Here is a 9,910-nt window from a genome sequence, read left to right on the forward strand (position 1 = left end):
GTGCTGGTGGTGGGAGGCCGCCCTCATCTTTGTGGTGATGGTGGGAGGCCGCCCTCATCTTTGCGGTGGTGGTGGGAGGCCGCCCTCATCTTTGTGGTGGTGGTGGTGGGAGGCCGCTCTCATCTTTTTGGTGGTGGTGGTGGGAGGCCGCCCTCATCTTTGTGGTGCTGGTGGTGGGAGGCCGCCGTCATCTTTGCGGTGGTGGTGGGAGGCCGCCCTCATCTTTGTGGTGGTGGTGGTGGGAGGCCGCTCTCATCTTTGTAGTGGTGGTGGTGGGAGGCCGCCCTCATCTTTGTGGTGCTGGTGGTGGGAGGCCGCTCTCATCTTTGTGGTGCTGGTGGTGGGAGGCCGCCCTCATCGTTGTGGTGCTGGTGGTAGGAGGCCGCCCTCATCTTTGTGGTGCTGGTGGTGGGAGGCCGCCTTCATCTTTGTGGTGCTGGTGGTGGGAGGCCGCCCTCATCTTTGTGGTGCTGGTGGTGGGAAGCCGCCCTCATCTTTGTGGCGGTGGTGGTGGGAGGCCGCCCTCATCTTTGTGGTGATGGTGGTGTGAGGCCGCCCTCATCTTTGTGGTGGTGATGGTGGGAGGCCGCCCTCATCTTTGCTGTGGTGGTGGGAGGCCGCCCTCATCTTTGTGGTAGTGGTGGTGGGAGGCCACCCTCATCTTTGAGGTGCTGGTGGGAGGCCGCTCTCATCTTTGTGGTGGTGGTGGTGGGAGGCTGCCCTCATCTTTGTGGTGGTGGTGGTGGGATGCCGCCCTCATCTTTGTGGTGCTGGGTGTGAGGCCGCCCTCATCTTTGTGGTGGTGGTGGTGGGAGGCCGCCCTCATCTTTGTGGTGCTGGGTGTGGGAGGCCGCCCTCATCTTTGTGGTGGTGGTGGTGGGAGGCCGCCCTCATCTTTGTGGTGCTGGTGGGAGGGAGGCCGCCCTCATCTTTGTGGTGCTGGTGAGAGGGAGGTCACCCTCATCTTTGTGGTGGTGGTGGTGGGAGGCCGCCCTCATCTTTGTGGTGCTGGTGGGAGGGAGGCCGTCCTCATCTTTGTGGTGCTGGTGGGAGGGAGGCCACCCTTATCTTTGTGGTGGTGGTGGGAGGGAGGTCACCCTCATCTTTGTGGTGGTGGTGGTGGGAGGCCGCCCTCATCTTTGTGGTGCTGGGTGTGGGAGGCCGCCCTCATCTTTGTGGTGGTGGTGGTGGTGGTGGGAGGCCGCCCTCATCTTTGTGGTGCTGGGTGTGGGAGGCCGCCCTCATCTTTGTGGTGGTGGTGGTGGGAGGCCACCCTCATCTTTGTGGTGGTGGTGGAGGGAGGCCGTCCTCATCTTTGTGGTGCTGGTGGGAGGGAGGCCACCCTCATCTTTGTGGTGGTGGTGGGAGGGAGGTCACCCTCATCTTTGTGGTGGTGGTGGTGGGAGGCCGCCCTCATCTTTGTGGTGCTGGTGGGAGGGAGGTCACCCTCATCTTTGTGGTGGTGGTGGTGGGAGGCCGCCCTTATCTCTGTGGTGGTGCTGGTGGGAGGGAGGCCGCCCTCATCTTTGTGGTGGTGGTGGTGGGAGGCCGCCCTCATCTTTGTGGTGCTGGTGGGAGGGAGGCCGCCCTCATCTTTGTTGTGGTGGTGGTGGGAGGCCGCCCTCATCTTTCTGGTGCTGGTGGGAGGGAGGCCGCCCTTATCTTTGTGGTGGTGATGGGAGGGAGGTCACCCTCATCTTTGTGGTGGTGGTGGGAAGGAGGTCACCCTCATCTTTGTGGTGGTGGTGGTGGGAGGCCGCCCTCATCTTTGTGGTGCTGGTGGGAGGGAGGCCGCCCTCATCTTTGTGGTGCTGGTGGGAGGGAGGTCACCCTCATCTTTGTGGTGCTGGTGGGAGGGAGGTCACCCTCATCTTTGTGGTGCTGGTGGGAGGGAGGTCACCCTCATCTTTGTGGTGCTGGTGGGAGGGAGGTCACCCTCATCTTTGTGGTGGTGGTGGTGGGAGGCCGCCCTCATCTTTGTGGTGCTGGTGGTGGAGGGAGGCCGCCCTCATCTTTGTGGTGCTGGTGGGAGGGAGGCCACCCTCATCTTTGTGGTGGTGGTGGTGGGAGGCCGCCCTCATCTTTGTGGTGGTGGTGGTGGTGGGAGGCCGCCCTCATCTTTGTGGTGGTGGTGGTGCGAGGCCACCCTCATCTTTGTGGTGCTGGTGGTGGGAGGCCACCCTCATCTTTGTGGTGGTGGTGGTGGGAGGCCGCCCTCATCTTTGTGGTGCTGGTGGGAGGCCACCCTCATCTTTGTGGTGGTGGTGGTGGGAGGCCGCCCTCATCTTTGTGGTGCTGGTGGGAGGGAGGTCACCCTCATCTTTGTGGTGGTGGTGGTGGTGGGAGGCCGCCCTCATCTTTGTGGTGCTGGTGGGAGGGAGGTCACCCTCATCTTTGTGGTGGTGGTGGTGGGAGGCCGCCCTCATCTTTGTGGTGGTGGTGGTGGTGGGAGGCCACCCTCATCTTTGTGGTGTTGGTGGTGGGAAGCCACCCTCATCTTTGTGGTGGTGGTGGTGGGAGGCCGCCCTCATCTTTGTCGTGCTGGTGGGAGGGAGGTCACCCACATCTTTGGTGGTGGTGGTGGTGGGAGGCCACCCTCATCTTTGTGGTGGTGGTGGTGGGAGGCCGCCCTCATCTTTGTGGTGCTGGTGGTGGGAGGCCACCCTCATCTTTGTGGTACTGGTGTTGGGAGGCCGCCCTCATCTTTGTGGTGCTGGTGGTGGGAGGCCGCCCTCATCTTTGTGGTGCTGGTGGGAGGCCACCCTCATCTCTGTGGTGGTGGTGGTGGGAGGCCGCCCTCATCTTTGTGGTGCTGGTGGGAGGGAGGTCACCCTCATCTTTGTGGTGGTGGTGGTGGGAGGCCGCCCTCATCTTTGTGGTGCTCGTGGGAGGGAGGTCACCCTCATCTTTGTGGTGGTGGTGGTGGGAGGCCGCCCTCATCTTTGTGGTGCTGGGTGTGGGAGGCCGCCCTCATCTTTGCTGTGGTGGTGGGAGGCCGCCCTCATCTTTGTGGTAGTGGTGGTGGGAGGCCACCCTCATCTTTGAGGTGCTGGTGGGAGGCCGCTCTCATCTTTGTGGTGGTGGTGGTGGGAGGCTGCCCTCATCTTTGTGGTGGTGGTGGTGGGAGGCCGCCCTCATCTTTGTGGTGCTGGGTGTGAGGCCGCCCTCATCTTTGTGGTGGTGGTGGTGGGAGGCCGCCCTCATCTTTGTGGTGCTGGGTGTGGGAGGCCGCCCTCATCTTTGTGGTGGTGGTGGTGGGAGGCCGCCCTCATCTTTGTGGTGCTGTTGGGAGGGAGGCCGCCCTCATCTTTGTGGTGCTGGTGAGAGGGAGGTCACCCTCATCTTTGTGGTGGTGGTGGTGGGAGGCCGCCCTCATCTTTGTGGTGCTGGTGGGAGGGAGGCCGTCCTCATCTTTGTGGTGCTGGTGGGAGGGAGGCCACCCTTATCTTTGTGGTGGTGGTGGGAGGGAGGTCACCCTCATCTTTGTGGTGGTGGTGGTGGGAGGCCGCCCTCATCTTTGTGGTGCTGGGTGTGGGAGGCCGCCCTCATCTTTGTGGTGGTGGTGGTGGTGGTGGTGGGAGGCCGCCCTCATCTTTGTGGTGCTGGGTGTGGGAGGCCGCCCTCATCTTTGTGGTGGTGGTGGTGGGAGGCCACCCTCATCTTTGTGGTGGTGGTGGAGGGAGGCCGTCCTCATCTTTGTGGTGCTGGTGGGAGGGAGGCCACCCTCATCTTTGTGGTGGTGGTGGGAGGGAGGTCACCCTCATCTTTGTGGTGGTGGTGGTGGGAGGCCGCCCTCATCTTTGTGGTGCTGGTGGGAGGGAGGCCACCCTCATCTTTGTGGTGGTGGTGGTGGGAGGCCGCCCTTATCTTTGTGGTGGTGCTGGTGGGAGGGAGGCCGCCCTCATCTTTGTGGTGGTGGTGGTGGGAGGCCGCCCTCATCTTTGTGGTGCTGGTGGGAGGGAGGCCGCCCTCATCTTTGTGGTGGTGGTGGTGGGAGGCCGCCCTCATCTTTCTGGTGCTGGTGGGAGGGAGGCCGCCCTTATCTTTGTGGTGGTGATGGGAGGGAGGTCACCCTCATCTTTGTGGTGGTGGTGGGAGGGAGGTCACCCTCATCTTTGTGGTGGTGGTGGTGGGAGGCCGCCCTCATCTTTGTGGTGCTGGTGGGAGGGAGGCCGCCCTCATCTTTGTGGTGCTGGTGGGAGGGAGGTCACCCTCATCTTTGTGGTGCTGGTGGGAGGGAGGTCACCCTCATCTTTGTGGTGCTGGTGGGAGGGAGGTCACCCTCATCTTTGTGGTGCTGGTGGGAGGGAGGTCACCCTCATCTTTGTGGTGGTGGTGGTGGGAGGCCGCCCTCATCTTTGTGGTGCTGGTGGTGGAGGGAGGCCGCCCTCATCTTTGTGGTGCTGGTGGGAGGGAGGCCACCCTCATCTTTGTGGTGGTGGTGGTGGGAGGCCGCCCTCATCTTTGTGGTGGTGGTGGTGGTGGGAGGCCGCCCTCATCTTTGTGGTGGTGGTGGTGCGAGGCCACCCTCATCTTTGTGGTGCTGGTGGTGGGAGGCCACCCTCATCTTTGTGGTGGTGGTGGTGGGAGGCCGCCCTCATCTTTGTGGTGCTGGTGGGAGGCCACCCTCATCTTTGTGGTGGTGGTGGTGGGAGGCCGCCCTCATCTTTGTGGTGCTGGTGGGAGGGAGGTCACCCTCATCTTTGTGGTGGTGGTGGTGGGAGGCCGCCCTCATCTTTGTGGTGCTGGTGGGAGGGAGGTCACCCTCATCTTTGTGGTGGTGGTGGTGGGAGGCCGCCCTCATCTTTGTGGTGGTGGTGGTGGTGGGAGGCCACCCTCATCTTTGTGGTGTTGGTGGTGGGAAGCCACCCTCATCTTTGTGGTGGTGGTGGTGGGAGGCCGCCCTCATCTTTGTCGTGCTGGTGGGAGGGAGGTCACCCTCATCTTTGGTGGTGGTGGTGGTGGGAGGCCACCCTCATCTTTGTGGTGGTGGTGGTGGGAGGCCGCCCTCATCTTTGTGGTGCTGGTGGTGGGAGGCCACCCTCATCTTTGTGGTACTGGTGGTGGGAGGCCGCCCTCATCTTTGTGGTGCTGGTGGTGGGAGGCCGCCCTCATCTTTGTGGTGCTGGTGGGAGGCCACCCTCATCTTTGTGGTGGTGGTGGTGGGAGGCCGCCCTCATCTTTGTGGTGCTGGTGGGAGGGAGGTCACCCTCATCTTTGTGGTGGTGGTGGTGGGAGGCCGCCCTCATCTTTGTGGTGCTCGTGGGAGGGAGGTCACCCTCATCTTTGTGGTGGTGGTGGTGGGAGGCCGCCCTCATCTTTGTGGTGGTGGTGGTGGGAGGCCACCCTCATCTTTGTGGTGCTGGTGGTGGGAGGCTACCCTCATCTTTGTGGTGGTGGTGGTGGGAGGCCGCCCTCATCTTTGTGGTGCTGGTGGGAGGGAGGTCACCCTCATCTTTGGTGGTGGTGGTGGTGGTGGGAGGCCACCCTCATCTTTGTGGTGGTGGTGGTGGGAGGCTGCCCTCATCTTTGTGGTGCTGGTGGTGGGAGGCCACCCTCATCTTTGTGGTACTGGTGGTGGGAGGCCGCCCTCATCTTTGTGGTACTGGTGGTGGGAGGCCGCCCTCATCTTTGTGGTACTGGTGGTGGGAGGCCTCCCTCATCTTTGTGGTACTGGTGGTGGGAGGCCGCCCTCATCTTTGTGGTACTGGTGGTGGGAGGCCTCCCTCATCTTTGTGGTACTGGTGGTGGGAGGCCTCCCTCATCTTTGTGGTACTTGTGGTGGGAGGCCTCCCTCATCTTTGTGGTACTGGTGGTGGGAGGCCGCCCTCATCTTTGTGGTGATGGTGGTGTGAGGCCGCCCTCATCTTTGTGGTGGTGATGGTGGGAGGCCGCCCTCATCTTTGCTGTGGTGGTGGGAGGCCGCCCTCATCTTTGTGGTAGTGGTGGTGGGAGGCCACCCTCATCTTTGAGGTGCTGGTGGGAGGCCGCCCTCATCTTTGTGGTGGTAGTGGTGGGAGGCTGCCCTCATCTTTGTGGTGGTGGTGGTGGGAGGCCGCCCTCATCTTTGTGGTGCTGGGTGTGAGGCCGCCCTCATCTTTGTGGTGGTGGTGGTGGGAGGCCGCCCTCATCTTTGTGGTGCTGGGTGTGGGAGGCCGCCCTCATCTTTGTGGTGGTGGTGGTGGGAGGCCGCCCTCATCTTTGTGGTGCTGGTGGGAGGGAGGCCGCCCTCATCTTTGTGGTGGTGGAGGTGGGAGGCCGCCCTCATCTTTGTGGTGCTGGTGGGAGGGAGGCCGCCCTCATCTTTGTGGTGGTGGTGGGAGGGAGGTCACCCTCATCTTTGTGGTGGTGGGAGGGAGGTCACCCTCATCTTTGTGGTGGTGGAGGTGGGAGGCCGCCCTCATCTTTGTGGTGCTGGTGGGAGGGAGGCCGCCCTCATCTTTGTGGTGGTGGTGGGAGGGAGGTCACCCTCATCTTTGTGGTGGTGGTGGTGGGAGGCCGCCTTTATCTTTGTGGTGCTGGTGGTGGAGGGAGGCCGCCCTCATCTTTGTGGTGGTGGTGGTGGGAGGCCGCCCTCATCTTTGTGGTGCTGGTGGGAGGGAGGCCGCCCTCTTCTTTGGTGGTGGTGGTGGAGGGAGGCCACCCTCATCTTTGTGGTGGTGGTGGTGGGAGGCCGCCCTCATCTTTGTGGTGCTGGTGGTGGGAGGCCACCCTCATCTTTGTGGTACTGGTGGTGGGAGGCCGCCCTCATCTTTGTGGTGCTGGTGGTGGGAGGCCGCCCTCATCTTTGTGGTGCTGGTGGGAGGTCACCCTCATCTTTGTGGTGGTGGTGGTGGGTGGCCGCCCTCATCTTTGTGGTGCTGGTGGGAGGGAGGTCACCCTCATCTTTGTGGTGGTGGTGGTGGGAGGCCGCCCTCATCTTTGTGGTGCTGGTGGGAGGGAGGTCACCCTCATCTTTGTGGTGGTGGTGGTGGGAGGCCGCCCTCATCTTTGTGGTGGTGGTGGTGGGAGGCCACCCTTATCTTTGTGGTGCTGGTGGTGGGAGGCTACCCTCATCTTTGTGGTGGTGGTGGTGGGAGGCCGCCCTCATCTTTGTGGTGCTGGTGGGAGGGAGGTCACCCTCATCTTTGGTGGTGGTGGTGGTGGTGGTGGGAGGCCACCCTCATCTTTGTGGTGGTGGTGGTGGGAGGCCGCCCTCATCTTTGTGGTACTGGTGGTGGGAGGCCTCCCTCATCTTTGTGGTACTGGTGGTGGGAGGCCGCCCTCATCTTTGTCGTACTGGTGGTGGGAGGCCTCCCTCATCTTTGTGGTACTGGTGGTGGGAGGCCTCCCTCATCTTTGTGGTACTGGTGGTGGGAGGCCTCCCTCATCTTTGTGGTACTGGTGGTGGGAGGCCGACCTCATCTTTGTGGTGATGGTGGTGTGAGGCCGCCCTCATCTTTGTGGTGGTGATGGTGGGAGGCCGCCCTCATCTTTGCTGTGGTGGTGGGAGGCCTCCCTCATCTTTGTGGTACTGGTGGTGGGAGGCCGCCCTCATCTTTGTGGTGATGGTGGTGTGAGGCCGCCCTCATCTTTGTGGTGGTGATGGTGGGAGGCCGCCCTCATCTTTGCTGTGGTGGTGGGAGGCCGCCCTCATCTTTGTGGTAGTGGTGGTGGGAGGCCACCCTCATCTTTGAGGTGCTGGTGGGAGGCCGCCCTCATCTTTGTGGTGGTGGTGGTGGAAGGCTGCCCTCATCTTTGTGGTGGTGGTGGTGGGAGGCCGCCCTCATCTTTGTAGTGCTGGGTGTGAGGCCGCCCTCATCTTTGTGGTGGTGGTGGGAGGCCGCCCTCATCTTTGTGGTGCTGGGTGTGGGAGGCCGCCCTCATCTTTGTGGTGGTGGTGGTGGGAGGCCGCCCTCATCTTTGTGGTGCTGGTGGGAGGGAGGCCGCCGTCATCTTTGTGGTGCTGGTGGGAGGGAGATCACCCTCATCTTTGTGGTGGTGGTGGGAGGGAGGTCACCCTCATCTTTGTGGTGGTGGTGGTGGGAGGCCGCCCTCATCTTTGTGGTGCTGGTGGGAGGGAGGCCGTCCTCATCTTTGTGGTGCTGGTGGGAGGGAGGCCACCCTCATCTTTGTGGTGGTGGTGGTGGGAGGCCGCCCTCATCTTTGTGGTGGTGGTGGTGGGAGGCCGCCCTCATCTTTGTGGTGCTGGTGGGAGGGAGGCCACCCTCATCTTTGTGGTGGTGGTGGTGGGAGGCCGCCCTTATCTTTGTGGTGGTGCTGGTGGGAGGGAGGCCGCCCTCATCTTTGTGGTGGTGGTGGTGGTGGGAGGCCGCCCTAATCTTTGTGGTGCTGGTGGGAGGGAGGCCGCCCTCATCTTTGTGGTGGTGGTGGTGGGAGGCCGCCCTCATCTTTCTGGTGCTGGTGGGAGGGAGGCCGCCCTCATCTTTGTGGTGGTGATGGGAGGGAGGTCACCCTCATCTTTGTGGTGGTGGTGGGAGGGAGGTCACCCTCATCTTTGTGGTGGTGGTGGTGGGAGGCCGCCCTCATCTTTGTGGTGCTGGTGGGAGGAAGGCCGCCCTCATCTTTGTGGTGGTGGTGGGAGGGAGGTCACCCTCATCTTTGTGGTGCTGGTGGGAGGGAGGTCACCCTCATCTTTGTGGTGCTGGTGGGAGGGAGGTCACCCTCATCTTTGTGGTGGTGGTGGTGGTGGGAGGCCGCCCTTATCTTTGTGGTGCTGGTGGTGGAGGGAGGCCGCCCTCATCTTTGTGGTGCTGGTGGGAGGGAGGCCACCCTCATCTTTGTGGTGGTGGTGGTGGTGGGAGGCCGCCCTCATCTTTGTGGTGGTGGTGGTGGGAGGCCGCCCTCATCTTTGTGGTGGTGGTGGTGGGAGGCCACCCTCATCTTTGTGGTGCTGGTGGTGGGAGGCCACCCTCATCTTTGTGGTGGTGGTGGTGGGAGGCCGCCCTCATCTTTGTGGTGCTGGTGGGAGGCCACCCTCATCTGTGTGGTGGTGGTGGTGGAAGGCCGCCCTCATCTTTGTGGTGCTGGTGGGAGGGAGGTCACACTCATCTTTGTGGTGGTGGTGGTGGGAGGCCGCCCTCATCTTTGTGGTGGTGGTGGTGGGAGGCCACCCTCATCTTTGTAGTGGTGGTGGTGGTAGGCCGCCCTCATCTTTGTGGTGGTGGTGGTGGGAGGCCACCCTCATCCTTGTGGTGCTGGTGGTGGGAGGCCACCCTCATCTTTGTGGTGGTGGTGGTGGGAGGCCGCCGTCATCTTTGTGGTGCTGGTGGGAGGCCGCCCTCATCTTTGTGGTGGTGGTGGTGGAAGGCCGCCCTCATCTGTGTGGTGGTGGTGGTGGAAGGCCGCCCTCATCTTTGTGGTGCTGGTGGGAGGGAGGTCACCCTCATCTTTGTGGTGGTGGTGGTGGGAGGCCGCCCTCATCTTTGTGGTGCTGGTGGGAGGGAGGTCACCCTCATCTTTGTGGTGGTGGTGGTGGGAGGCCGCCCTCATCTTTGTGGTGGTGGTGGTGGGAGGCCGCCCTCATCTTTGTCGTGCTGGTGGGAGGGAGGTCACCCTCATCTTTGGTGGTGGTGGTGGTGGGAGGCCACCCTCATCTTTGTGGTGGTGGTGGTAGGAGGCCGCCCTCATCTTTGTGGTGCTGGTGGTGGGAGGCCACCCTCATCTTTGTGGTTCTGGTGGGAGGCCACACTCATCTTTGTGGTGGTGGTGGTGGGAGGCCGCCCTCATCTTTGTGGTGCTGGTGGGAGGGAGGTCACCCTCATCTTTGTGGTGGTGGTGGTGGGAGGTCACCCTCATCTTTGTGGTGGTGGTGGTGGGAGGCCGCCCTCATCTTTGTGGTGCTGGTGGTGGGAGGCCGCCCTCATCTTTGTGGTGCTGGTGGGAGGCCACCCTCATCTTTGTGGTGGTG

This window comes from Procambarus clarkii, chromosome 1, assembly GCF_040958095.1.
Source record: "Procambarus clarkii isolate CNS0578487 chromosome 1, FALCON_Pclarkii_2.0, whole genome shotgun sequence".
Lineage (NCBI taxonomy): Eukaryota > Metazoa > Arthropoda > Malacostraca > Decapoda > Cambaridae > Procambarus > Procambarus clarkii.